This window comes from Dipodomys merriami, unplaced genomic scaffold, assembly GCF_024711535.1.
Source record: "Dipodomys merriami isolate MVZ:Mamm:240054 unplaced genomic scaffold, mDipMer1.0.p SCAF_31, whole genome shotgun sequence".
NCBI lineage: Eukaryota > Metazoa > Chordata > Mammalia > Rodentia > Heteromyidae > Dipodomys > Dipodomys merriami.
In genome coordinates this window covers 5,360,328-5,388,191 of record NW_027204604.1, presented here as the reverse complement: position 1 = coordinate 5,388,191, position 27,864 = coordinate 5,360,328, and the positions used below count along the sequence as shown (strand labels likewise).

General features: G+C 47.8%; 1 long non-coding RNA gene across 1 annotated transcript; it reads left to right on the top strand.

The window, feature by feature from the left end:
* Nucleotides 1-19,074: 19,074 nt before the first annotated feature.
* Nucleotides 19,075-26,441, top strand: LOC138841005 (uncharacterized). Its single transcript, XR_011376296.1, has 3 exons — nt 19,075-19,118; nt 23,912-23,969; nt 26,148-26,441. It is a non-coding gene; the product is annotated as an uncharacterized lncRNA (long non-coding RNA).
* The last annotated feature ends 1,423 nt before the right edge of the window (nt 26,442-27,864 follow it).

The window sequence follows — 27,864 nt, the reverse complement described above, 5'->3', positions numbered from 1 at the left end:
GAGTGACTGCTTTTCATTTTGCTGGGTCCAGTGTGTTGGCTGCCAGCGTGTCTCTGCCCACACAGCAGCCAGGGTGGTCCCAGTAGCCTCTGTGGGAAGCATCCTGCATATCACCATTGCCAGCTAGGCCATGGAATAGGGAATGATCTTTCTTTATGCTTTTCACTGCTTGCCAGATTTCCTGCCCTGATCATGTTTACTTTATAATAAAAGACAAAAACAAACTTCCTATTGTTACAAAGGGAGAATTTGTCCGTATGTGCCACTCCCTGGGGACTGATGACACCCCTTGTAGGTAAGTAGGCTTGTGCTTCCTGTCTCCCTGCCGGTGAAGAGGCAGGGCTGGCCGGAATGGCGTGGGACCAGCTGTAAGGGTGGATGATGGGAAAGGAGCTGAGTGAGAGCCTAGAAGTGGCTGCAGCCCATGGCAGCTAGAAGCAGTAAGAAGCTTGAGGTCCAGCATGGCAGAGCCCAGCCCAGTCATTCCAAGGATGGCAACACAACTGTATGCCAGACTGAAGTCAGAGTCTAGAAGGAAAGCCCTGTTGGCAGAGGAAGGGGGCATTTTTTCTTCTAGGCAATATCTAGAGACATTTTTAATTTTTGGTGTTCCAAACTGCCTGGTGCTACTACACTCAGAGGCCAGAGTGCTAAATATCCCATTGTACATATGGTTCCTAAAGGAAGGGGCACCATTGGCACAGATTTCCTAAGATCCAACTCTGCTGTCTGTGTACCTGACTCCCACATTTGCTTAGGTTTCTTTTGCTGTCAAGTCTCATATCCTTTGGTTGTTGTTGTTGGTCATGTGGCTTGAACCCAGGGCCTGGGCATGATCCCTGAGCTCTTTTGCTCAAGGCTAGTTCTCTACCACTTTGAGCCACAGCTCCACTTCTGGTTTTCTGATGGTTCATTGGAGAGTCTCACAGAGCTTTTCTTGTCCCGGCTGGCTTTGAACCATGATCCTCAGATCTTAGCCTCCTGAGTAGCTAGGATTACAGGCATGAGCCACCAGTGCCCAGCTATGTTCTCCTTTTAATACCCAGCCTAGGCGCACCTCTGCCAGTATACCTCTGTTTTTCAATTCCCTATAGCCTTTGTATGCCTGCCCAGCTATAAATGCCAAACAATTATTTTTATAAAGATGATGTACAGAGGGATTACAGTCAGGTAAAAAGTACATTACTTTTTGGACCCTGTCACCCCTTCCTTCCAAATAGAAAGGTTTTTTTGTTTTGTTTTGTTTTGTTTGTCCGTCATGGGTCCTGAACTCTGGGCCTGGGAACCATTCCTCAGTTCTTCAGCTCAAGACTAGCACTCTACCACTTGAGCCACAGTCCCACTTCCAGCTTTTTCTGTTTATATGGTGCTGAGGAATCGAACCCAGGGCCTCATGCATGCAAGGCAAGCGCTGTACCACTGAGCCACCTTCCCAGCCCCAAGCAGGCATGTCTTATGGGCCCAATATTGACACTAAAGGCAACCAAACTTCCCAGGTGGCCAGGGACTTGGCTAGTGTTGGGACTAAAACCCTGCATTCCAAAAAGCCCATTGGCCCTGAACCCACCTGAAGGATTGAGCCCCACCAGCAGCTGAATCCAAGCACCCTCCCAGTGGAAGGGCTGCTGGCATGGTAGGCACCTAAGCCTGGGATGAAGGAAGGAGTTGTGATACAGGAGAGAGAAGGAGGAAGGGAAGACTATGGGAGAGCAAAGAGAACTGATTTTTTACTAGTCTCTATATAAGTTCAGCTTCAGAGTCTAAGGGGAAGCTTAGTGGCTGGTCTACAATAGTGTGTTGCCGTGTTGTTGATAGTGGTGTAACTCCTGCCCCAAATTGAATCCCCCTAACACTTTCCTGAGTGACAGCCTCCCTAGATATGCCCTTTCTTAGGGAAAGCATGTTTCTCTTCACCCCGAAATTCCAGTCAGTTCCCGCCCTTCTTTGTGCTCTGGATTGGGGCTGCAGCACCGAACCTAACCCTGAGCAGGTGACTGGAGCTAGATCCTTTGTCCTGACAGGAATAAAAGGAGAAAGCAAGGCCCTGGGGCCTGGCAGCCTTGAAAAACCTTTTAAACAAGCCAGTAACTATTGAATGTCCCACTGAGGTGATCAATGCAGCTGACTGGCCCGCAAAAAAAAAAATAAGGGGATCTGATCACCAATCCAGGTCCCTAAAAGCAGGAATTACACAGAGCTCATTGGGCCCAGACTAATCCTTCACCTCTCACCTTCATGTCCCTTCTCTGGGGTTTTTCTCAACCCCTCCACTGCTTCCAGGAGGAAAGCTAAGAGTCTGAATAACTCAAGGCCTACCCTCTACATTGACTTCCTGTGGAGGCTTTTAAAACTCATTCACAAAAAGCCTACCCTGCTGGCTTAGTCTCCTAAGAAGTCAAAGCTAGAAATCCATACCCAGAACCCATATCCCCTGCAAGGTAGTGGGTGTCCTGGCTGTAGGCTGTGATGATCAGAGCAGGGAATATAGCAGGCCTCTCTGATGGATGGTAGCTTTTAGTGTACAGGCTCACACAGGCCTGGAAGCCCACAGCTTTACTGCAGAGACCACTGCAGACTGCCCAACATGAGTGCAGAAAGTGACTAACCAAGTCCAGCTTGGCCCAGCTGGCTCTGTCCAGGACATCAAATGCAATTCTCCCCTGGAGCAGTATTTAATACCATGCTGTGTCAGTCATCTTTTATGCTCCATTTCACAGCCTGAGAGCCCAGACAATTTCTCAGTGCCTGATTCTGCTTTCTTCCTGGCCTCTTCAGCCAAGCAGAACTGCTCAAACCATTCTGAAGTATTTGCAAACTGACAGACACAAGGAGTTAGCCTCCTTCGGGGCAATCCTCACCTAATGGGACCTGGAAAGACTAATCCTTCTCATAGTCCAAGAGACCTTCTTAGAGAGGCTTAGGTGATATTGAGCCTTGTGTCCATCAGCTTTCTGCCACTAGGATAAAATACCTGAGATGATCAACTTGAAAGGAGGAAAGATTTGTTTTGGTTCATGGTTTCACACATCTCCAACCCTGACTGGTTGGCTTTGTTACCTTTGAGCTTGTGGTGAAGCAGAGCATCATGGTAGGAAGTTTGTGGTAGAGCAAAGATGTTTATTTCAAGATAGAGAGACAGGAAGGATTTGGGGTCTAATGAGCACACTCCCAATGACCTAACTTCCTTCCGCTAGGTCCCACCTCTTAAAGGCTCCACCACTTCTCAGTAGGACCACCCTGGAGACCAAGCCTCTAACATGTGGGCTTTGAGGGGACATTCTAGATCTGAACTACAGCAAGCTCAATTGCTCACATGGTATCAGCTCTGCCTGTTTTCATGTTTCTCAGTCCTGGTGTCATGGGTCAGGTCACAAGGAAGATACCTGCACTCAAGCCCCCGTCCTACTTTCTGCTCTGAAAGAGAACCCAGGTTAAAACACAAGTTTATTTCCTCAGATACCCACATAATCCCACCGTGCCAAATTCAAGTTAGTAATAACATTTTTACCTGTGTGTAGCATGTCACAGACTTCTAATTCCAGTTATACTATGTAACCAATTGCTTCCAGTGGTTAGCAGTATGCATTCATTGCACTCAGAGATTCTATGCCCCAGTAACTCAGAGGGTGCAGTGAGGATGATGTGTGTCTCTGATGTCTGGGGCCTCAGCTGGAATGACGAAGCCTCCCTCTCTTGCTGGCAGGTGATGCTGGCTGCTGGCTGGGAGCCCTATTTCTTGCCAGGAGCAACTTCTTGCATCAGGGTGGCTGAGCAGCACAGGAACCTAAAGTCCTATTCAGGATATGGAGCCACTTTGGGAAATTACATGATCCTCTCCTTCATTATCTCACAAGAGACTCTACCTTGTCATTTTCAAGTCTGCAGTGTTCAGGCTGGTTGCTGGCTTGTAGTCGGTGTGCAAATGGTAATTACATTGTCTTGGGCTCAGAGACAGGTTTTAGATTCAGACTGTCCTGTGAGAGCTAACCTACCCATTCCATTGGGCTGGTGCCAGGATTAGGTGCAACCTGTGCTGAAGAGATTCGTGATTCTGGGCAGGTGCTCAATTCCTTCCCATTCTGCTCCATTGCAGCCCTATATTCTGGGCAGATAGGCATCTCAGGCTTCCTGTTGGTCCTCCCTGCCCCCTAGCATGGCACAAGCCTTAGTTCTTGCCAACCTCCCTCTGTCTCCTGAGGCCCTGCTTATGCTTCCAACAGGACAGCTCCCCTTGAGGGTGATTTGGGGATGTGGGGTTTCTGCAGGCTGAGGTGTGGTGAGTTCTGGGAATATGGAAGGGAGGAAGCATAAGTTATGAGGAGGGTGGGGAGACATAGCTCAAGGGTTAAGCAGAGTAGTTTCGACTATAAAGGAATAGGCTGGCACCGGGCACTGATGGCTCACGCCCGTCATCCTAGCTTCTCAGGAGGCTGAGATCTGAGGATTGCGGTTCAAAGCCAGCCCAGGCAGGAACGTCCGTGAGACTCTTATCTCCAATTAACCACCAAAAAACCAGAAGTGGCGCTGGGGCTCAAGTGGTAGAGCGCTTGTCTGGAGCTGAAGAGCTCAGGGACAGTGCCCAGGCCCAGAGTTCAAGCCCCACAACTGACAAAAAAATAAAATAAAAAGGAAGAGGCTGGGTTATAGAGCAAGCTGGGTGTGCAGTTCCCAGGCACCCTCTTGCCTGGACACCTGACCTGCGCGCCCTAGCCCAGCTCTCCTGATGAGTGGAAGGCATCCTTCTGCAGCCTCAGGCTCTTCAGCTTCCCAGACACCCTTTGGATTCTCCCGGAGGACAGTGGGAAAACCTGTCCCTCTTCTCTCCCCAGGAATGGTGTGGGCTGCAGTCTTGCTGCCTGAGGCCTAATAGCAGCTGGGGCTGGTGCCAGCGGCCCCGGGTGGGGGAGGGGATGGCAGCTTGTCTCAGGCTCTCCTGCTGGTCTGCTCTCTACTCTGTTCTCATTTCTCTCAGAGTGGTGCCTATGCTCCATAGATTAAGTGACTGTTCTAGAAGGTACCATCTTTTGCATCTCCCTTTGGTCCATACACATGACTCTCTCTGCTTGGAATGTTTTTGCTCTTGCCCACATTACCTGCAACTCCTCCTCTGGACCCACACCTATGGTGGCGCAGACCCTGCTTGCTGCAGCTCTATTTTTATTTTGCCCGCCTCCTCACTGGCTGAGATGCAGCTCCCTGTTCTCAGCCATACGCCCACCACCTCACACAATGCCCAGCCTCTCTGATGTATGACCACATGAATGGAAGGAAAAATGAACCCACCATGAGTGAGTGGATGAATGAATGAATGGTGAATAGATCGTTCACTGGTCCTTCACCTTTCACACACACACACACACACACACACACACACACACACACACACACACACACACACACGCACATACTCCCTTCCTTTTCTCTCCTGCCCCTGTTCCACCACGGTCTCTGGCAGAGCCGGTGTGGGCATTGCTTCCAGGAGCCTTCCTGGACCAACCTTTGCCCCAGTGTTTCCATAGCCTCATCATCTGGAGAATGTATAAAAATAGTAAGTAGTTCCCCTGGCAACTACCACAGCAAATGGAAACCAGCATGAACGGCCTGGGGATGCCTCACCGGTCACTCCCTGATCTTGGCTGCTCAGGGAACCATCTGAGCTGCCTCTCCGTGCCTTCCTGCTCTCTGGAGACCACCTGCCCTGAATCCCAAAGGCGAGGTGGGGGAGGGGGGAGAACCCCCAGGATGAAGTAGCTTTCTTATCTGTACAAACCATTTAGCCCTGCCAGCCTGGGTTGGCACTCTTGTCTCCTTCCTATGGGGTCACGAAGAGTCTCTTCTGACTGTCTCGCTCTGTCCAGTGTCTTAACTGAGTGGTCAGAAGGACATGAACAATTGCCAACAGGAGAAGAATAATCCTTGCAGCCAGGGGTCTAGTATTGGGTGTGCCTGCTGTGCCACTGTGCTGAGTTTGTCCGCATCCCGTGATGGTTTGGGTCTCTATGCAGGCTGTCAGTTCCTTGATTCTCAGCCCTCCATGCTCCCCAACAAGACCTAGTTCTTGCCAGCCTCCCTCAGTTCCCCTAGGCCATTCCCAGTGCAGGTAATGGGAGGGGTGGAAGTCTATGGAGCAAGAGCTGTAAGTTGCGGGTGAGGGAGTGTAGCTCAAAGGTGAAGCAGAGTGGGTTGCAGACTAGGGCTCAAGTACCCCTGGAGGAAGGGCAGAGATGGCAACTGAGATCCAAGGGTTTGGAGGCAGAATGGGAGCCTGAGGAATCAGGAAGCTCAACCCCAAATAGGTGTGTGGTAGGTGTGGTTCTTTTGGAGCTGGTGTGCTCAACCAAGTTGCTGTCTTTCTTTTCCTATTCATGAGGGAGGCTTCTGCCCGCCTCTGACCCCCATCTTCTGGAATGTTGAGCGGCATCTTCTCATCTGGGGTTGACTCTACTCAGCAGCACACGCTGGTACTCTCTGGACCCTGCCCTCCGCCTCCGCTTCCCACTCACCTGGTGTTAGCACAGCCACTTTGGTGATGGTGAGCGCAAGAGTGGCACGGGCCTTGTGCTGGCTTTGGGTGATTTCAAGGAGGCACTAACGTTTTATGCAGGACCGCTTATTCTCTCAGGGAGAATAAGTGACTTACCAGGGAAGACCCACATCTGACAATTGAAAGTACATGAGCAGGGTTCCAATGAAGGTCTCACCTTCATCTGTGCCTTTTCCATTTCGTCTCATGGTCTGTGAAGATCATTTAGACAGTGTTATGTGGAGCTCCAGCCCAGGACCCTTGGCACAAAGATGCAGTTTGTTGACCAGTAGTGAATTCTAAGTTCTTAGGCAAAGAATCTTTAGGACCTTTGGAGGGGAAAAACCCTACTTCCTCCTCCTCCTCTTCCTCTTCTACCTCTTCTTCCTCTTCTTCCTCCATTCCTCCTTTACTTCTTCCTCCTCTCTCTCTCTGTCTCTCTCTGTCTCTGTCTCTCTGTCTCTCTGTCTCTGTCTCTGTCTCTGTCTCTGTCTCTGTCTCTGTCTCTGTCTCTCTCTCTCTCTCTCTCTCTCTCTCTCTCTCTGTGTTTGTGTGCTGGAATTAGGGCTTAAACTCAGAGCTGGGGAACTGTCCCTTAGTTTTTTTGTTCAGTCCTGGCACTCTACTCCTTGAGTCAAACCTCCACTTCCAACTTTTTGGTCCTTAATTGGAGATAAGAGAAATTCTCATCTGTCAGTCTCCTAAGTAACTAGGGATTACAGGAGTGAGGTACTGGGGCCTGGCTTCTTTAGATCTTTTGAAGAAAGACTTTCTTTTCTTCTGCTTTTTAAAAAAAATACATAGTTTAATTGGCATGCAAGAAATATTTATTGTGCTATATTCATAAAATTCTGCAGTTAACAAGATGGATGATGTCAATTTGTTGAGATTTTGTTCTTTATTACTTTTCACAATATATTAATGATACCCCAGTTTATATACTTTTTTAAACCCAGTCCCAGTGCTGGGTTAAAAGAAGGGTGGTTGGGCTGGGAATGTGGCTTAGTGGTAGAGTGCTTGCCTAGCATGCATGAAGCCCTGGGTTCAATTCCTCAGTACTACTTAAACAGAAAAAGCTGGAAGTGATTCTGGCTTGAGTGGTTAGAGTGCTAGCCTTGAGAAAAAGAAGCTCAGGGATAGTGCCCAGGCCCTGAGTTCAAGCCCAGGGACTGGCAAAAAGAAGAAGGAGGAGAAAGAGGAGGAGATTGGGGGCCTGTCTTGCTCTTAAAGGCCCCCAGAGAGGAGAACAGTAAGTTCAGGAGCTGGTGATCCGTCACAGGGAGCACACTTGGGCAAGCTGGAGAGGGAGGCTGCTGAAGACTGTTAAGATTTTCCTGAAAACAGTATTTGTTTCAGGCCACCAGCCACTGGCTACCTGGGGCAACAGCACCCCCTGGCGACTGATGATGTGACACTCCTGCAGCTGTTTTGTAAAGCCCAGAGGATTATGCTCCTCTCAAGAACTTCTATTTTTGGTTCTCAGTTATTTCCACAGTGAATTGCTAACAGGGCTGGCCAGATGGTTCCCCAAAGGACCTAAAAGCAGAACTGTTGAACCCCTTGTTCTCCATCTCTCTGTTCCCATGAGATCAGACCTGCTAATTGTTCTCCAGTGCAGGCCTCTGCTCCTTACAGTTTTATTAAAGGGTCTCAGGGCCAGCAACCATACTCTGGCTTTGCTGAGCAGACTCTGGCCTCAGGGGGCAGGCTGTGTTCACGTAGAATGACGTGTTGGAAAGAACACCGGATCCTGGATCAGGAGGCCTGGATGTTCCCCTAGTCAGCCGCTAAGCAGTAATGAGATAATAACTACAATAATAGATACATTTATTCAGTATTTATTCCAGGCTGGGCATTGGGTCAAGAGCTTTACATATAATTGTTAACTTTGATCCCCACCATAAGCCTAAGAGGCTGCTAGGGTGTTTTTTTTCTTGCCATTTTATGGGTAATCAAAGCACAGAGATGTTAAGTATCTTTCCTAAGTGTGTGGCAGAGTCAGAACTAGAGTTCATGTTTTTGGGGGGACCCACATTAGTAAATTAGGTGAGAAAACAGGCCGGGTGCCAGTGACTCACACCTGTAATCCTAGCTACTCAGGAGGCTGAGATCTGAGAATCACAGTTCAAAGCCAGCCCAGGCAGGAAAGTGTGTGAGACGCTTATTTCCAATACATTACAAGAAAACTGGAAGTGGCACTTTAGCTTAAGTAGTAGAGCACTCACCTTGAGCTGAAGAGCTGAGGGACAGTGCCCAAGCCCAGAGTTCAAGCCCCAAGACTGACCAAAAAAAAAAAAAAAAAAAAAGAAAAGAAAGAAAGAAAAGAGAAAACAGTGTGTTCAGAAATTGTGTGTGTGTGTGTGTGTGTGTGTGTGTGTGTGTGTGTGTGTGTGTGACATTCTTTAGGTGATTGGGATATGGTTAGATCACCTTGGGAACCTACGGTCTCCACCTGTAGCAAGGAGGGTAGAAGCCTGGATTAGAGTCCTGGTCCCTAAGGGTGCAAAGGGCCACAATCCAGAAAGAACAGAAGTCAGGCCACTATCCTGCTTGCGGTCTGTGTTGACCTGGTTTGTAGGAAAGGAGAGCAAGTGCCTTCCATTCCACTCTTCCAAGTTTGCCATGCCCCATGCACCCTGACTTCATAGCTCAAGCATTTGCCGATTTTTCTCAACTCCTCTAAAGCTATTTTATGTATTTCTTTTCATAGAGCTAGGGATCAAACACACTTTACCACTGAGCTATACACCCCTTTCTGCTCCTAGTCAAGGTTTTTTTTTGTTTTGTTTTGGGTCGGTCGTGGGGCCTGGGAGCTGTCCCTCAGCTCTTCAACTGTAGACTAGCACTCTACCACTTGAGCCTCAGCCCCACTTCCGGCTTTTTCTGCTTATGTGGTGCTGAGGAATCAAACTCAGGGCCTCATGCATGCAAGGCAAGCGCTCTACCACTGAGCCACCTTCCCAACGCCTCCTAGTCTAGGTTTTTAAAGATTAATATGACAGACACCTGAGCCCTGCTATGTCTAGACCTGAGCTTGCCTTAGTGGGCCAGCTGCCTCTAAAGGAGGGGACAGGCAACCCACAAACCACAAAGAAACATCTGTAGCATGTGCTCAGAAGGAAATGACAACAGTGATGGAGAATAGGGCCGCAGAGGCATCTTCTTACACAGTGGACTGGGATTACTCAGAGAACAGTTTTGCTTGTTCCTCCTGTTGGTTAAATGGGCTTCCCAGGTGTTTTCCATGTTTAGTGTAGAGCTTGCTTTTCTCCGAGCCTCTGCTGGCATCCCCTACAGGACAATAGATGACATTTCCTCCCTGAATGTCCAGATGTCTCTTTGGAGATAGGATTCTGAGCTTCCTTTTCACAAGAAGGTTACACTTAGTAGCTGTTTGGGGATGGGATGGTGTTGGGCCAGGGGTTTGTAGTTCAGTCACTGAATGCCCTGACTTCTATTTAAACCTAACACTCATGTCTGTACCTGGTGAATGACTGTAGATGATCTAAAATGCTGTATTTTCTCGGCATCAGGTCACCTAATCTCCTTTCTCTGCTCTCCCTAGTTTCTCATCTTTCTTGAAAGGACAAGGGGCCAGTCAGGAAAGAAACAGGCAGACATGGTGCAGGACCCTAGCAAGCCCCTCCCCTTCAGCATTCACTTTTGGTCTAGCTCTTCTAGATTTGTTCTGGGGGAAAATAACATTTCATTTTTCCCCCCTTTTTTTTTTATTTTGTAGGTTGTAGGGCTTAAACTCAGGGCCTGGGCATTATCCCTGAGCTCTTTTTGCTCAAGGCTAGTACTCTACCACTTTGAGCCACACAGTTCTGCTTCTGGTTTCTGGTGGTTAATTGAAGATAAGAGTATTACAGGACTTTTCTGCTTGGGCTGGCTTTGAACTGTGATCTTCAGATCTCAGCCGCCTGAGAAGCTAGGATTACAGGCATGAGCCACCAGTACCCAGCTTCATTTTGGGCTCCATTTGCTTGTTTTGATCATCTTTACTTTTAAAGAGAAAGTGGAAGTGTGGCTCAAGTGGTAGAGCACTAACCATAAGCGAAATAGCTGAGCAAGGGCACCAAGTCCAGAGTTCAAGGCCAAGTACTGACACCAAAAGTAGTATACAAACAAACAAAGCTTTAAGGAAGTAGAGTTGCTATATAGCCAGTGTATACACTTTTATGAATTTAGGTGTGTACTATAAGGTCTGCACAGGGACACCTCCCTCCCTCTTGGCTAAGTTTCTGCCCAGTATCTGTTACCTACGTAACTGGCAGACCTGGAAGCAGTCACCTTCCCCTCCCACTAGGGTCACATCCTGGGCCACCTCTGGTCAGATGCCTCCTATGTAACCTTAGGAGGGTCCCAGACCCTGAGGTCACATTCGGATCCGATGTGGCCACACCTTTCCCCTACCTAGCCACACCTCTTCCTGTCTCTGGCCTAGATAAGTCTTGGCCCAGGAGTGGGTCATTCCTTCCTTTTCAGCCATGCCTCTCCACCATGCACGGCCGGGGCAGCAGGAAACTTCTTTTCCTGCCTGAATAGCGTGTGGTGTTCTCTTCATCAGCTACTTAATGAAACCTACCTATTTAATATACCTTACATATACATACACCTGTGATAACATTCCACCATCTAGGGACTAAAAATTTCTGTGTTATTTTGTGCTTTTTTTTTTTTTTTAATGGTGCAGCATGGTACCCCTAACCATAGGCACTGTGCTGGACGGCAGATCTCTACAGTTTATGCATTTTGCAAAACCTCTCTACACACTGAGCCAATTTCTCCATTCATCCTTCTCCCCGGTCTCTGGCAGCTACTGCTCTGTTCTCAGCTTCTACAAGTTCAACTGCTTCCCATTCACACAAGTGGTATCGTGCACTATTTATCTTTCTGTGTCTGCTTATCCCACTTAGTGTAAAGTCCTCAAGGTTCATCTTCGTTGTTGCCATTGGCAGGATTTCCTTCTTTTTCTTATTTTTTAAAGACTGAATAATATTCCATTGTATGCATATACTACATTTTCTTTATCCATTCATCTGTTGATGGGCATTTGGGTTGTTTCCATATCTTGACTGCTGTGAATAAGGAAAAAAAATAACAGTTTTTCAATCCAAAGCAAACAAAGAAACATTGTGTAAAAATATAACTGTTGACAAAAAGGGTGGGGGGAGAGAATAAACACTGGCAGGAGCTTTTTACACTCTGAGCTTCTGAGGCAAGCACACCAGCTGGGTACACTTCTCCCTGCTGCACAAGGGGCATGGGTCAGCACCCCCACGAACCCCACCAATAGCCGATGCTGTCCCACCAGCACCTTGTCTGGAAGGACTGCTATGAAATCATGCTGTTTGTCAGGCTCTCTTTGCACCATTTCCAAACTCTTCCATCTACTCAGCTGATTCTCAAGAATGGGGAGCCTAGCTGGGCACCGGTGGCTCACGCCTGTAATCCTAGCTACTCAGGAAGCTGACATCTGAGGATCACGGTTCAAAGCCAGCCCATGCAGGAAAGTCCGTGAGACTCTTATCTCTAATAAACCACCCAGAAAACTGAAAGTGGCACTGTGGTGTGGCTCAAGTGGTAGAGTGCTCACCTTGAGCTGAAGAGCTGAGGGACAGCTCCCAGGCCCAGAGTTCAAGCCTCATGACTGACAGAAAAAAAAAAAAAAAAGACATGTCTGAATCTGTATGTGTGTGTGTGTGTGTGTGTGTGTGTGTGTGTGTGTGTGTGTGTGTGTGTGTGTGTGTGTGTGAGAGAGAGAGAGAGAGAGAGAGAGAGAGAGAGAGAGAGAGAGAGAGAGCACCAGTAGAGAAGCTTGAACTCAGGATCTCATATTCTGTCTCTCTTTTTTCTTGTCAAGACTAGCATTCTACCACTTGAGCCATACCTCCACTTCTGGCTTTTTGCTGGTTAATTGGAGATAAAAGTTTTATGGACTTTTCTGCCCAGGCTGGTTTCAACCATGATGCTCCAATCTCTACCTCCTGAGTAGCTAGGATCATAGGTGTGAGCCACCAGTGTCTGATGACATATCTAAATCTTAGAGCAATATCCCATTATGCATAGATACTGTCTGTATGTGATAGCATGGGAAACTGTGGTCCTGGGTTATGGGCAACTTGACTAAGGTCATACAGGGGCTCCAGGTCAACACTATAGTTACCACACAGTGTTGTACAATGTGTCATGTCACAGTTCTGCTAGAAGGTTGTGCTTTGAGACTTTCACACCATTCTGTCCAGAGTCCTGCAGGCCTAGCCTGGTGCACTGAAGTGTGGGCTGCAGAAGTTTCCACCTCAACATTGCTTGTAAAACTGAAAACCACAGGTGCAAGCTCCCAAGCTCCGGAAATTCTGAAAGCAAGTAGGCCTACGTACTATAACTGTGCAGTCGGCTCTCATTCATCACAGTAGTTCTGTTTTATAAATTGCTGTGAGCTGGGTGTCTATAAGTCATACTCTGTAATCCTAGCAACTCAATAGGCTGAGATCTGAGGATCGTGGTTCAAAGCCAGCCTAGGCAGGAAAGATTGTGAGACTCTTATCTCTAGTTAACCACCAGGAAACAGAAATGTTCACTGTGCCTGAAAGTGGTAGAGTGCTAGCCTTGAGCAAAAATGCTCAGGGACAGCATCCAGGCCCCAAGTTCAAGCCCCATGGCCAATAACTACAAAATAGTTCCTGTGATTACAGAATTGGTAACTACTGAAACATTGCTCCTAAGAGTAAATAGAACTTAGGTTCCTGAGAGCTCCTGGACATAACCTTTTCACTAACTTATCAGTTTATGGCCTTGTTTTATATGTGTTTCTGTTTAAAACAAAACCAAACCCACAAACAACTTATTGCAGATTCAGTAACATTGAACCCATGGTCAACAATGCCATAACTCACACCTGAATGAAGCATCTCTAACACTTGGATTATTTTTTTTCCCACCAGGCACATGATTATCTTCTTCAGCAGGGTGCTGAAGAGCCATGGTGAACAGCAGACTCAGCAACAAAGCACTGAAATGCCAAACCCTACCACTAACTAGGCTCGTACACGTCCTCTGTGGTGGCTAGGAATAGGTATACTGAACACCTTGAACTCTTCACTCCTCAGTGCCTGTCCTTGGATGATCCCGCAAGGGCTGCAAGTATTGATTTGGAGGCTACAGATAACTGCTACCAAGTAGAATGATCCTGTAAGAATGGATTCCATGAATACTGGGCATGACACATTATAGGAATTCTGTTTCCCTGGGGAATGTGCTAGGGATTAGGACAACTGACCGTGTTGGTTAGAAGGGTCAGCAGACAGCTCAGAGGAGACCCTGACGTGGAAAGCGGAGTGGCTGAGAGGGTCACAGAGCTGGTGCGGTTGGGGGTTCTGAGACCCGACAATGCTGCCATGGTGGGGGTCACTGGAACATCTGCTTTCCCTTCAGCACCCAAATCGCTTCAGATTGTGTTGTGAGGGGAGGGTTTGTCCTCACCTCCATAGTGAAGGGGAGCAGAGAGGCATGGGAGAGGGCCCAGAGTTCAACCACTCTGCCAAGCACCTCCACACTAGCACGCTTCCCCTTAGGGCTCAGGATACCAGGCTATGAAGTACCTGGGAATCTCCAGGGCAGAGTCAGGAGAGGAGGGAACAGGCAGTACAAGGTGAGGTGCTATGGTTTGAATTTTTGGTTGTTGTCGGTTGTGGGTCTTGAACTCTGGGCCTGGGCACTGTCCCTCAGCTCTTCAGTTCAAGGCTAGTGCTCTGCCACTTGAACCACAGCGCCACTTCCAGTTTTTTTGGTGGTTTATTGGAGATCAGAGTCTCATGGACTTTCCTGCCTGGGCTGGCTTTGAGCTGTGATCCTCAGATCTCAGCCTCCTTAGTAGCTAGGATTACAGGCGTGAGCCACCTGTGCCTGGCTTGGTTTGATTTTTTTTTAAGTGTCCCTCTCTCTTTTCTTTAGTACTGGAATTTGAACTCAGGGCTTTAAGCTTGCTAAGTAGGTGCTCTACCATTGGAGCCACACCCCGTCCTTTTGGCTTTAGGTTGGTTATTTATTTATTGTTGCTACTAGAACTTGAACTCAGGGCCTACCACTCCCACTCTGGCTTGCTTGCTTACAGCTGGTGCTCTGCTACATGAGTCTTGCCTTCAGTCCAGCACTTTGCTTGTTAATTGGCCATACCTAGCTTGGTTTTGCCTTCAAGCCAGCAGGCTGTTAGTCTATTTGCTCAGCCTGCTGCTGAGCAGGCTGGGAATCTGGGATTACTATATGAGATTTCTTTTTGGGTACTGGTTCCTTCCTTCCTTCCTTCCTTCCTTCCTTCCTTCCTTCCTTCCTTCCTTCCTTCCTTCCTTCCTTCCTTCCTTTCCTCCTCCTTCTCCTCCTCCTCCTCCTCCTCCTCCTCCTCCTCCTCTTCCTCCTCCTCCTCTTCCTCCTCCACCTCCTCCTCCTCCTCCTCCATCTCCTCCTCCCCTTTCTCTTCACCCTCCTCCAATTCCTCTTCCTCTTTCTTCTCTATTCCTCTTTTCTTTCTCCCTACCTGTCCTCAGACTGAGTGCTCCTCAAAGGAGAGAGTAATTGCCCTCCTCCCTCCTCCCACCTCCTTCCTCTCACTTCCTTCCTCCCTCCTCCCTCTTCCCCCCTCTGAATGCTTAATCTATGGTCCTGGGGCCACAGATGAAAGAATACCATGGGCACCAGGCAGGATTTCTAGAGAAGAAGGGTCAGAGCACTGTCCCCACCCCACTCCCTGTTATCTACCTGCAGCTTGGCTTTCAGGTGGTGGTGGATCACTGTAAGTAAGGTTTCAGGGACTCAGGCTGGCAGAGGTGATGCCAGACCTAGATAAGATAGGACTCCCCCAAGTCAGGAAGTGCCCAACACGAAGTACTCTGGGACAGTTTTCAAACTGTGCAAAGGACTGACTTGTGGGTCCCCAGTCCTGGGAAGGGGAGAGGAGCTGCCTTGGTTGGGTGGAGGAGACGCGGCTCCTCCCCGGATCTGGTGAGATGATTGGCAGCACCTGAGGAAGGTTAGACCTGTAGCTTTCCTTGGCTGTCTTCACAGCCCTCATCTGGGACTGTGGGGCTGGAGGAAGAGCGCCGAGCTTGCCTTCCAGAGCCTGGTTCTCTGGCAGCTGGGCTGCTACAGGGCCCCCATCTCAAGCCCTCCGTCTGCAGTCAGCAGTAGAAGGCAGAGCGCAAGGCTAGCTCAGGTCTGTGAGTTCTCACAGCAGCCATCTAAGGGTTGGGGGAGGGTCAGGGAAGACAGATCCTGGGGTTGCCCTGGCCTCAGGCTCAAGAGCTGGGAATCCAAGGCGCCAGATCCACCGGAAGTCCTGCTTCCTGAAGGAAGAGCCCTGGCCCAGACATCCAAAGATAAAGGCTCCAGTGTGGCTCCCACTCACCAGCTGTAGATAAGGGAGTCAAGTTTCCTCCCCTGTGTGAGTGGAGGTGACCCTCTGCCTGTTCTTGCCGTGGTTGTACTGTGAAGTCGCTGGTGGGCTTTGAAAACCATCTAGTGCTGTTCATATGCACAGTGCTGCTGTGGCTCTTGTTACTGTCCCAGGCAAAGACCAAAGTCAGCCCAGGCTAGTGTTTCGGGAAGCTCCTGGCCTGAACTTTTTGAGCTAAGCTTGCAAGGAATTGGAGAGCAATCAGCTTAGCTGTGAGCAGAGTTCATTTGAGAGGTCACTGAGCATCATATATCCGTAATCCTTAGTGCTGTGTGTGTGTGTGTGTGTGTGTGTGTGTGTGTGTGTGTGTGTGTGTGTGTGTGTGTTGGGGTAGGGATGGAGAAAGAGAGACAGACAGAGACAGACAGAGAAAGAAACAGAGGACAACGAGACATATACATACAGACTGGTCCTAAGGCTTCAAATCAGGGCTTGGGCACTGAATGCTCAAGGCTAGCACTCTACCACTTGAACCACAGCTCCACTTCCAGCTTTTTGGTGGTTAATTGGAGTTAAGAGACTAACAAATTTTCATGCATGGGCTGGCTTTGAATCACAATCCTCAGATCTCAGCCTCCTGAGTAGCTAGGATCACAGGTGTGAGCCACTGGTGCCCAGTGTTTCTAGAGATTATTATTATTATTATTGCAATGGAATGTGAGCCCTGGAAATGTGGATGGCTCATGGGGGGTGGGGGCAGGTAGCTGGGCTTTGCTGCTGGACATAACATTGAAATTCTCAGGCTCAGATTGCCACATGAGTGTTTATTTCTACTCTGCTAACCTGAGCTAATCTGTCTTCCTTGGCTCAGGACAGGTAAATGATTTAGCCCTCTTCCTTGGTAGTGGGGAAGGGGAAGTGTGGCCCAGGCCCGGGACAGTGAGCTGAGCAGGAGGCCTGGGGCAAGGGCGACCTTTCACACCACAGAAGCTCACTGTCACAGGGGCTGGAAAATAACCCCGAGAGATGGAAAAGAAGCAGGTGGCACATCAGAAACTAGAGGTGGCATTTAGGGTAGTCTGCCAAGAGGAATGCAAAAGAACAGGTTTGCAGATCCCAGGAGAGAGCCTCAGACATGAAGTTCCTTTTAGGCTGCTCCTCTGCCTGTCTCCCCAAGCCCTCACCTGTCTACCTGAGAGGGTCTGTCAACATCTTATCTAGGATCCAGGGATTGGAGAACAGTAAGTCCCAGGTTGTAGCCTTGGGTAGGCAGCATGGGAACATCTTTGTATCTACAAGTCCTATGTTTTGCGATTGGTGAGGGTACCATGCAAAGAAAACTCCCCTTCCCCGCCCCTCTCCCATATATAGAAAGGCTTAAGGCTCCTTCTGCTAGCTGGGAAAGCCAAGGAAGAGAGTTACTGTCCTCTGTGTGTGTCTGTTATATTTCCACATGATAGCTCCAATTTTTTTTCTTCTTTTTTTTTTCATTTTGTGCTGGCCCTGGGGCTTGTACTCTGGGCCTTGGTACTATCCCTAATCGCTTTTTGCTAAGTCTACCACTGTACCACTTGAGCCATAGGTCCCCTTCTGCTTTTTTGGTAGTTAATTGGAGATAATAGTCTCAAAGATTTTCCTGCCTGGACTGGCTTTGAACCTCTATTCTCAGATCTCAGCTTTCTGAGTAGTTAGTGTTACAGGCATGAGCCACTGACACTTGGCAGTCCCCAATTTCTTAACTCCAAGCATATGAATGGATGAACTTGATGCATCCACGACAAAGGTAACACCAAGCACCGCGGTACGTGTGATCCCATTATCTGATTTTTATAACTTTCAAAGTATCTCTGGTGTGGTTGGAATGGAATTGAGTTTTGATTGACTGAACCCACAGCCATCAGTGCGGTAGAGGGGAATCTAAGCCCAGACATGTTTGTTTGTAAGAGGCTGGGGGAATTTAAGAGTAGGGACTCAGGAGCAAGGTAAAACGGTGGAGCTATCCTCAGGTACCTCTCCTCTGCAGGAAATGTCTACCCAGGGTTACTAAGCATCTTTTCGTTGTTGGTGGTGGTCATAGGGCTTGAACTCAGGGCCTGGCTCTGTCCCTGAGCTCTTTTGTTCAAGGCTAGTGCTCTACCACTTAGAGCCACAGCTCCACACCAAGAGATAAATCTCATGGACTATCCTGTTTTGAATCATGATTCTTAGATCTCAGCCTCCTGAGTAGCTAGGATTACAGGCATGAGCCACTGGCAAAGGATCCTAAGAACCTAGTTGAAGTAGTTTTGGACAGGCTCTGTGGCCTAGTAATAGGTGTTAGGCTGACCTCGCCAGGAGGTGGGAGGGCTTTGAAGCTATGCCAACCAGCCAGCTGCTGCTCCTTCTGGCTTTGGTGGAGAGTGAAGTCCGTTTTTACAGCTTTGACTTCCTCCCGCTGGCCTGAGGTGTGGCAGGGGCTGAAGTTCCCCCTGGTCCTTGTGGGCAGCCCTCTCCTACAGGTACAGACCCTGACAGATTCTGAAAGCCAATCAGGAGACAACTATGCCTAAGCCAAGCTCTCACTGAGGGAGGGCAGGTGCCAGGAGAGAGAGGACTTAGGGGTTGGCCAGATTGGGATGAGGCCCCCTGTCCCTACTTCCTAGCTGTGTCATTTCAGACAACATATGTAAGTAACAGGCCTCTCTGAGTCTCCATTTTCTCAGCTTCATTTCTTACAGTGAGGACACTAGTACCTTCCTTGAATGATTGCTCTGAGTGTGAATCAGATCAAGAACTTCACAGGTTTTCTAGCAGTTCAAGCACCTACTCTATCTGGTTAGTGGCTGTGCAACCTTGGGCAAGTCATGTTGTTATTTCTGGGCAGAATTTTCACATCTGCAACCTCTTTTCTGACATTTTCATGGGGCTACTGGAAGAAGAAGAAATAAGAGAGGAAATAGCAGGAATTAAATTGTGCCCAGTACCTCTTTGTCAGCTCAAGGCAGCCCCAGCCCCTTGGGGCAGGGCTGGTGGCTCTGTGGTCATCCTGGGAGGGGACTGGGTTTACCCTCTTGTCTAAGAAGCCCCATTAGTCACTCTGAGAAGATGAGCTCTGGGCTGCCCTCATTCTGGGAGCAGTAGCACATGCCAGGTCATCTTCGATGAATCACCTCCCATACTGTGTGGTTGTCCAGCTGGCAACAGAAGGCCCTGTGTGCTGCTTTTGTGAGTAGCGTTTCTTTCCATTCCATGAGTCAGAAAAGAGCAGTCACTCAGTCATGTGATTCCCCCATCTTCTGCCAAGAGACTATGTGCAAAGGATTTTGCTGGAAAACCCTCGAAGGATGGGGAGGGCAGCAGGTGCGATTGCCAGAAAGGGAGCTGAGCTGAGAGGCCGGCAAGTTGGGACTCATGAAATGACCAGGGAAAAAGCATCCGGGGCTCTGGTCTCAAGACTGGCCTGTGAAAGCAGCTGGGGGGAGCAAGGAAGGAGGGGAGGGAGGCGAAGAGCTCTACCCTGGGATTTCCAGCCCTTAGAAAAATAATGTGATTGTTTCATCTAGTTGCATTGTTAGACAAAAATTCTGGTCATTACAGGAAGCCATTCTAAAAGAGGACATAGCTCCTATGTGTCCCCACCAAACATGATTTTAATGCTGGAGACATTTTCCAGGCTAATGCCAAGGCTCTGGTCTATTGAGCTACTTGGTCACTGTGTTGCTCTGGGCTTGCTGCAACCCTTGGCCTGCAACATGGACTCCAGGCCATGGGCAGATGGGTCACACCTGGGCTTCCAGATTGAGGTGGCCAGAAGAGCAGCCTTGGCTCCATTACAGTGTTACAGCTTCTCTTCTCTGCCCCATAATGGGCACCGTGGCCTGCTCACTAGAAACTCTTGTATATTTCCTTGAGCAACATATAGGCTGTGAAGTTACCATGAAGTAAGTATTGTGAAACCAGAGAGAGAAAATGTTTAGATATGTGGCTCTTTCACTCTTTGAACTGGACCCACAGTGAGAAATGTATGCTATACTGTAAGCAAATATATACAGCAGACACATACAACTGAAATGGAAATCATAGAGTGAAGGAGGGCAGTTGGTTAAATAACAAATATTCTAACTGAACAGTACAAACTGGTGGAAATAGCTTCAGGTGGGATCTGCCTTCCTAGGTCTCAATTTCTTTATCTGTACAATGGGAACATAATGATAGTTAGCTATGCAGGTTGTTACCTAATCAGTATGCCAGTTGTTGTGCTCAACAAGAAGTCAGGCTGATGGCTCATGCCTATACTCCTAGCTACTTAGGAGGCTGAGATCTGAGGATCATAGTTCAAAGCCAGCCTGGGCAGGAAAGTCCGTCAGACTCTGATCTCCAATTAACCACCACCTGAAAACCAGAAGTGACACTGTGGCTCGAATGGTAGAGTTCTCACCTTGAGCTGAAGAGCTGAGGGACAACGCCCAGGCCCAGAGTTCAAGCCCCACGATCCCCCCCAAAAAAGTGTGTCAGCATGTGCACCAGGTCCTGGGTTCAATCCTCAGCCTGGAGACAAAGAGAGACAGAGACAGGGACAGAGAGACAAAAAGAGACAAAGAGACAGAGAAACAGAAGTTGTCAACCTGCCTGCCCCACCTATGACAGGCGATGATATGCATAAAGCACAGAGCAACAGCTATTAAGCAGTATAGTAGAGGTGATGAGTGTTAAAACCTGAGCTGTTGGTCCTATGACAGCAAAGAATTGATGATGGAGGTCTGAGGCCGAGTTGTCCACCCAGAGTGTGCATTCAGTTCTTCCCCATGACTCCTGCAAAGCCCAGTGTTGTAGCAGATCTCTCTGCATGGCTATCAAGATTCTGGGGTCCAAAATATTTAGGCAAATCAGCAGCTCCCTTCCAAACACTGTCCGCAGAGGGAAGCCTTGCAGCCACAGCATTCCTCTCCTCGTGTCAGGCATGGGTGAAGAAAGCAGCTGAGTTCTCCTCTCCTTCCTGGCTGACATTGCATAGGCAAAGTCTGGGCTTCTCTGGCCTAGCCTCATGGGTTCTTTACTGTCAGGCTTATCTTTTCCATAAGCCAATGAAAAAGTGTTGTTACAATGACTTCTCTAATATACAAGGTGGATACCTGCCGCTGGGTGATGCTAATGAGTTCCCTGTTTGACACCCCTGTGCAACCCAATACATTTCACAGTCCTTTCCAGGAAAGCCTCAGCTTCACCTTTTACTACCCACCTGCTTCCATCAAGCACAACTATGAGAGAGAACCTTAAGCCTCTGTGCTTTTTGTTGGTGCTGCTCCCTTTGCCCGGCCCTGTTGTGAAGAGCTACCAGCTTCAGGGAGGCGTTGTGCTCTTTGTCCAGAGCCCAGGGTGTGTTCCCATCCTCTCCCAGGTTCTAAGTTAACAGCAGAAAGATTTGGTGGCTATCCTGAAACTGGCCTCTAGAGGACAGTAGAGTGTAGAGAAGGGTTTGACTTAGGCCGTGTGTGGACAGACTCCTGACAGATACCTCCACCCTTGAGTCCCAGAATGCTGCCCCTCTGCCAGCCTCTTGGCCTCTGCCATTGTTTCCTCATTCTCTATACACAGACACAGCCCTTTTTTCTGTGATGGTCCTGGGACTTGAACTTGGGGCCTGGGTGCAGTCTCTGAGCCTTTTTTTTTTTTTTTTTTGTCTTTTGCTCATTTGAGCTACAGCTCCATTCCCAGCTTTTTGGTGGTTAATTGGAGATGAGAGTCTCCATGTATAGAGCGCTAGCCTTGAGCTGAAGAGCTGAGGGACAGAGCCCAGGCCCAGAGTTCAGGCCCTACAACCGGACCAAAAAACAAAAAACAAAAAAAAATGTTATTAAGAGTCTCCATGTACTTTCCTGCCTGGACTGGCTTTGCACCTGGATCCTCAGATTTCAGCCTCCTAAGTAGTTAGGATTACACGAACGAGCCACTGGCTCTTGGCTCCAACTGTCTTTCTTAACCATTATTTTAATCACCTGTCTTCTTCCCAACTTCACGCTACTTTTCCTCAAAAACTTTCAGTGGCTGTTTATTATTTCCACATTAAATATTTCCCATTTTGGGTCCCTTCATTCAACACTGCTGCCACTTCAGTAGCAATTTTTTGTTCGTGTTTCATTATTTTTTTATTAACTTGGCTTAGTTATGCATATTAGAGAGGTTCAGAGTGATATTTCCACACATGCATATAGTATGAACAGATCCAATTAACATGATTTTTTCTCCATGTCCCACCAGCCCTTCCTAAACTCTATTACTCGCCTTTTCTATATTCAGACCAACTGTTTTAGCTTTCCTATATGAAAGAAGGTTCCATACTGATCTTTCTCCATAAAATAGTAATATTTAAAATGAAAAAACACTCTAAGTTTGTACACCATTCCATAACATTTTCATGCATTGGTTTCTATATGTATGTGTATATATACATGCATACACACAAGCACATACATATGCATGCATGTGTTTGTGATTGAGATCAGGATTGAAATTGAAATTTTTCTGGTTTTTCCAGTTTTGAAACCACGGGCATTTATTTTTTCCAGTTTCCATTCTGACAATACAAAAATCAATATGAAGAGATTTCACTTCGTCTTTCTTTACAAGGCTCTGCTCACTGGTCTGCCCATCCCAGCTCCTCCTCCTCTTTTGAGGCTGGAAGATAGTCCAGTCCTCCATGCTGATGTCCAGATCTCCCCTTGTCTCTCAGAAGCACCTTCCATGCTTTTCTACTCTCCCCAAGTGCGCTCCAATGCCCCCTCCACCCAGCAGGCATGCTGGCGCTGCTCCAGAGGCCCCACCCACTGCCTGCTGCGCTCTCTGTGATGTGGTTCCCATTGCCCTCAGAGGCTAGGGACTCTTTCAGAAGACATGAAATTTCCCGCTTGTAACAAGTAACTACAAATGTAATGGCTTAAAGCTACAGAAATTTATTCTGTGCAGAAACTTATTTCAGAAGTCAAAAATCAAGGTCTTGCAGGGCCGCAGACCCTACAGAAGCTCTAGGGAAATCTGGTTCTTGTTCTTTTAGCTTCTGATGGCTGTGAGCATTCCATGCCCTATGTCCATGTCACTCTATCTTCACAGGGCCTCCAATGTGTCTTTGACATTAAATCTCTCTCTCTCTCTCTCTCTCTCTCTCTCTCTCTCTCTCTCTCTCTCTCTCTCTCTCGGGGCTGGGAAGCTCAGAATTTCATACTTTCCCGTAAAGTCCTCTGCCACTGAGCTAAATTCTAACACCTCTGCTTCACTCTTGTAAGTATACTCATTACTTACGGTCAGTTAGCTAATCCAGGTTGATTTCCTTATTTTAGGATCCTTGTCTCAATTACATCTATAAAGATTTTCCTCTCTTGGCTGGGTGCCAGTGGCTCATGCTTGTCATCCTAGCTACTCAGGAAGCTGAGATCTGAGGATCATGGTTTAAAGCCAGCCCAGGCAGGAACATCTGTGAGACCCTTATCTCCAGTTAACCACCAGAAAACCGGAAGTGGTGCTGTGGCTCAAGTGGTAGAGTGCTTGGCTTGAGCTGAAGAGCTCAAGGACAGTGCCTAGGCCCAGAGTTCAAGCCTCATGACCGACCAAAAAAAAAAAAAAAGAATAAAAGGATTTTCCTCTCTTAAATAATGTAACAGCTACAGATTCTGAGTGTTAGGGACATGGACACATGGGAACTACTACTCCTTCTACAGTCTCCATCATGAGGGTGCTCAGATCCTCAGTTTCATCCCCATGACCCTCATAGAACCAAAGTAAAACTTCTCAAATTTGGCAGATCATCAAAATCACAACCGTGAGAACAGGACCTGGAAAATACCTGAGCTTGAGCCCCACTGGCAATTTACGTGAAGGAGGTCCGAGTTAGGGCTGGCTACTGGTGAGGATCAAAGGGTTCTACTTCCAGAACAAATAGCCCCAACAGTGGCCTCGTGTGTTGACACAGTACAAGTTATGGTCACCTTGGCTTGGGAATTTACTCTGAGTTGTTCTCATTCCAGGACCTGGGTGATCATGCATCTACCTTCTGGCCTCTGTGGCGAAGAGGAAAACAATGAGGTGAGTTCCCAGCTTCTGTTCCCAGCCTTTGATTCCAGTTCAGTGACACTTATCCTGTCTGCTAACTTCCATGACACATGGCATGAAGGAAATCGCAATCCAATGCTGTTCCCTAGAAGAAGAATCAGCGCCTGGACCTATTTTTTTTTTTTTTTTTTCAGAAAGTGCCTCAAGTTTGGGGGACATATGAGCAGACAGCTCTGAAGGAAGATTCTAGTGATTTCCTTTTGCAGAGTTATCCCATCTTTGGCTTGGGTCTCCTCACTAATCAGGGATTGTTTAAGAAACAAAATTTCCACAAATGTAGTTTAAAAGTTGAATTGGTTTTTACTTGTGATTCATGAGTGGGAAAGCACCCTTCCCCAAGCAGAAGGGCCTGGCAGATTAGAGTTCACTTTTCTTTTCTTTTTTTTTTTTTCTTTTCTTTTCTCTTCTTTTTTTAAAATTTCTTTCTCTCTTTTCTTTTTTCTTTTTCTTTTTTAAAGATACAGGAGCAGGAACAAAGAAACCAAATACAAACAAAGAAACTGCTAAATATCCAGTTAACTTTCTTGTAAGGGTCAAAGCAGAAGGGACTTTCTTTTACCAGTTCAGCCAGGCTCTTCCTGTTCTTTCTTGTTTTTATATTGCTACTGAAATTTGAACTCATGACCTCATGCTCTTGCTTAGCTTTTTTGTTTATTTGTTTGTTTTGTTGAGTATGGGGCTTGAACTCAGGGCCTGGGCACTATCCCTTGGCTTTTTGGCTCTAGTGCTGTCATTTTGAGCCACAGCTCTACTTCTGGCTTTCTGGTGGTTAATTGGAGATAAGAGTCTCTTGGATTTGTCTGCCTGGCTGACTTTGAACTGAGATCCTCAGCTCCTCCTGAGTAGCTAGGATTCCAGGCATGAGCCACTGGGCACCTGACCAGATGGGCTCTTTCTGATCGGCAACTGCGAATCTCTAGTTTTTATGAAAAAGTGATCTGTCTGCAGAAAGTTTCCTTTTGATTATGTCACACTTAGCAGGCAGAAGCTCAGCACAAAACAGTGACCTCCGAATGTTTATTTAACAGCAACACAGATTGGGTACAGTGAGTTTGAGGGATGAGCTTTTGCAACCTGCAGATTTTGTATGCGAGTGCTCTTACTGCAAACAGTAGCTGCTCACTCTGGCTAATTCAAGCTGAAAGCAATCTAATGGGAAAGGATATTAGATAGTCCACAGAATTGAATTTCTGGCAAGCAAAGGTGGGCCAGGTAGCTGAGAACTCACGGCCACTCCTTCAGATTAGGACCACTCATGTGGTTACTGCCTCGGATCTCGGCACCATGCGGAAACTGTGCATCCTCCCTACTCAAAGAATGGAAATGAAGTATTTGGATGTGTGCGCTACTGCAAAAGTAGTGGGCTGGGGAGTAGAAAGGAGAAGACTGCAACAGCAGCATGGTGGGACATCTTCACAGTCTCTCTGGGAAAATGAGGATCTCAAGGAAAATGGGTGAAGGAATCTATAGTTGTATGTGTGGCCCTTTAACCTGGAGTGGGGTGGTACTAACTTTAGCTAGTGTCAAAGTTGGCTAAATTGTAGAACACTTTATTGGTGTCCCCAGAGAATGGGAGAATTGCGTGGCATAAAAATGGTATTTGTATTCCTCCCACAAATTGGTATTAGTGTTCTGTGAGTAGAGGAGGCGTTTCCCCCTTCTCTATCCTGTGTATTTATTTGTGAAACCTGGCAACCTGACTTGACAATGCTACTTTTCTTTGATTCATTATGGGCTTAGATGAAATCTACCTAGAATAAAGGTTTTCACTGTCAAATGGATTAAGATTTTGCAAGGCAAGAGCTCTACCACTGAGCCACCTTCCCAGCCCCTGGATTAAGATTTTGAAAGTCATGGTTCACTCTTGGTTTTTTTTTTCCCTCTCCACATTGAAAATTTTAACTGCAATGAATATTTATTTATTTATTGCCAGTCCTGGGACTTGAATTCAGGGCCTGGGCACTGTCCCTGAGCTTCTTTTGCCCAAGGCTAGCACTCTACCACTTGAGCCATAGCACCACTTTTGGCTTTTTCTGTGTATGTGCTACTGAGGAATCGAACCCAGGGTTTCATGCATGCTAGGCAAGCACTCTACCACTAAGCAACCTTCCTAGCCTGAATGTTTTTTTAATTCTTCCTCCTTATATCTAGTTTACAGAGTCCCTATTGTGACTGCTAGAGACACTGCTGCAGACAGGGGAACAAAAGGAAGGGGCAAAGTTGAAGCTTCTGCTCTCTGAGGAGGTCTTTCTGTTTGTTGGGCCAGATGAACAGTCACCACTGGACATGTGTCCAGTGGCACAAACAGCAGAGATGGAGTTGATACTATGTGGATATTGGAAGAGCTGCGAAGAAGGGTTAGTGTCAGTGAGGCTAATCAGGAATGGACACTCACCACATCCGTGGTCACTTCATAACAGAGCCAGGCAACTGAAAGACGCTGGGTCTCTTCTACTTCCTTTCCTTACCAGTTCAATAATAAAAATAAGCACTATTTAAAAGTAACTGCTTTCTGTGAAGTTGACTTGAAAATACGATCTGGGTGATCTATGTCTTTAAGGCCTCCTTAGGAGGTAACTTGAGGATCCAGCCCCAGGTGGCTGTCTTAGGTCAGAGGACTGGGCATTGTCTAGGAGATTTGACAAGGTAGGTAGGTACGTGCTCTGGGCTCCTTCTGGGACGGGTGACAGGAACATGGCAGAGAGAAGTCAAGAGAATCTGAAGGAGGAGGTATGTTCAAAGGGCAAGATGTTCTCCACTTTATTAACTCCCAAGTAAACAACTTAGCCCTAAGGAGCGGTGAGTAACTACAAGGCGTCTGGGCCAGGAAGGGCAGGTTGCATTCTGTTGCCCAAGGAAACAACAAGAGCAAAATGAGATTTCTCTGACCCTCCCCCTCCCACTGTTTAAACAACTATTAGAGGGAATGATTTCCTTTCCAGAAGAGTGTCTCTTCTGAGACCAGGGCCTGTAGTCTTGCCACACCCACTGTGGATCGGGTCACCTGCAGGGGGCTGTGAGAGGGAGTTATAGATGAGCAGCTGAGGCTCTGCAGGCCCCTGGTAGGGCCCAGCCATTGACATCAGGACACTCAGCCTTTGGGCTTGGTCACACTTACTTAGGAAGTCTCTAGCATGTGATCAGACCTTTAGGGACTCAGCAACCATGTGGGCTGTGGATATGAGGTAGCCCAACAAATGTCTATAGTCCATGGATTAGTGAGCCAACCACAGGCGTGCAGAAAACAAGAACATTATTTTCTCCTGCTCCTACAGGGAGCCAGAAATAGAAGTCTGCCCTTTGTCCTTGAGGGGCTGAGGCAACTGCTCCACGTGGGTGTCAGCGACCACAGGCCCCTTTGTTCCTCTCTCCCACATACTCTTCCCCCTCCTTCCTTGCGCCTCTTACCCTCAGCCCATGTCCCATGCAGGGCTTAAGAGGAGTCTGGCATCGGGTGAGGGGGTTGAGCCCTGGAGTACCACTGCTGCCCAAGCCTGCCTCAGCATCGCTGATTCTGGCCCGGGGCATTCTCAAATGCCTCACCTGTTCCTGGCAGTAACTTCAGTATTAGACACAGCCCTCTAGGGTGCAAGTTTTTAAATGTCATGAACTGAGGCTCCCAGGAAACATCTCTTACGTTGTGATCCATGTACACATTCTCTTCTGGATGCTTTCTGCCCAAGGACCTTGTCTCTGGCTTGTCTTGGGTTCAGCTCTGGGCAGCCCTGTGGGCAGAACTCAGAAAAGAGAAAAGTAATGTATGTATTCCCTAATGGCTTTGCCATGAGCTGGAGACCTCCTCAGCTGATGGTCGTGGCTAGACACAGCTTTCTCCATAGCACTCTGCCTCTGAGTTCTAGAAGCACTT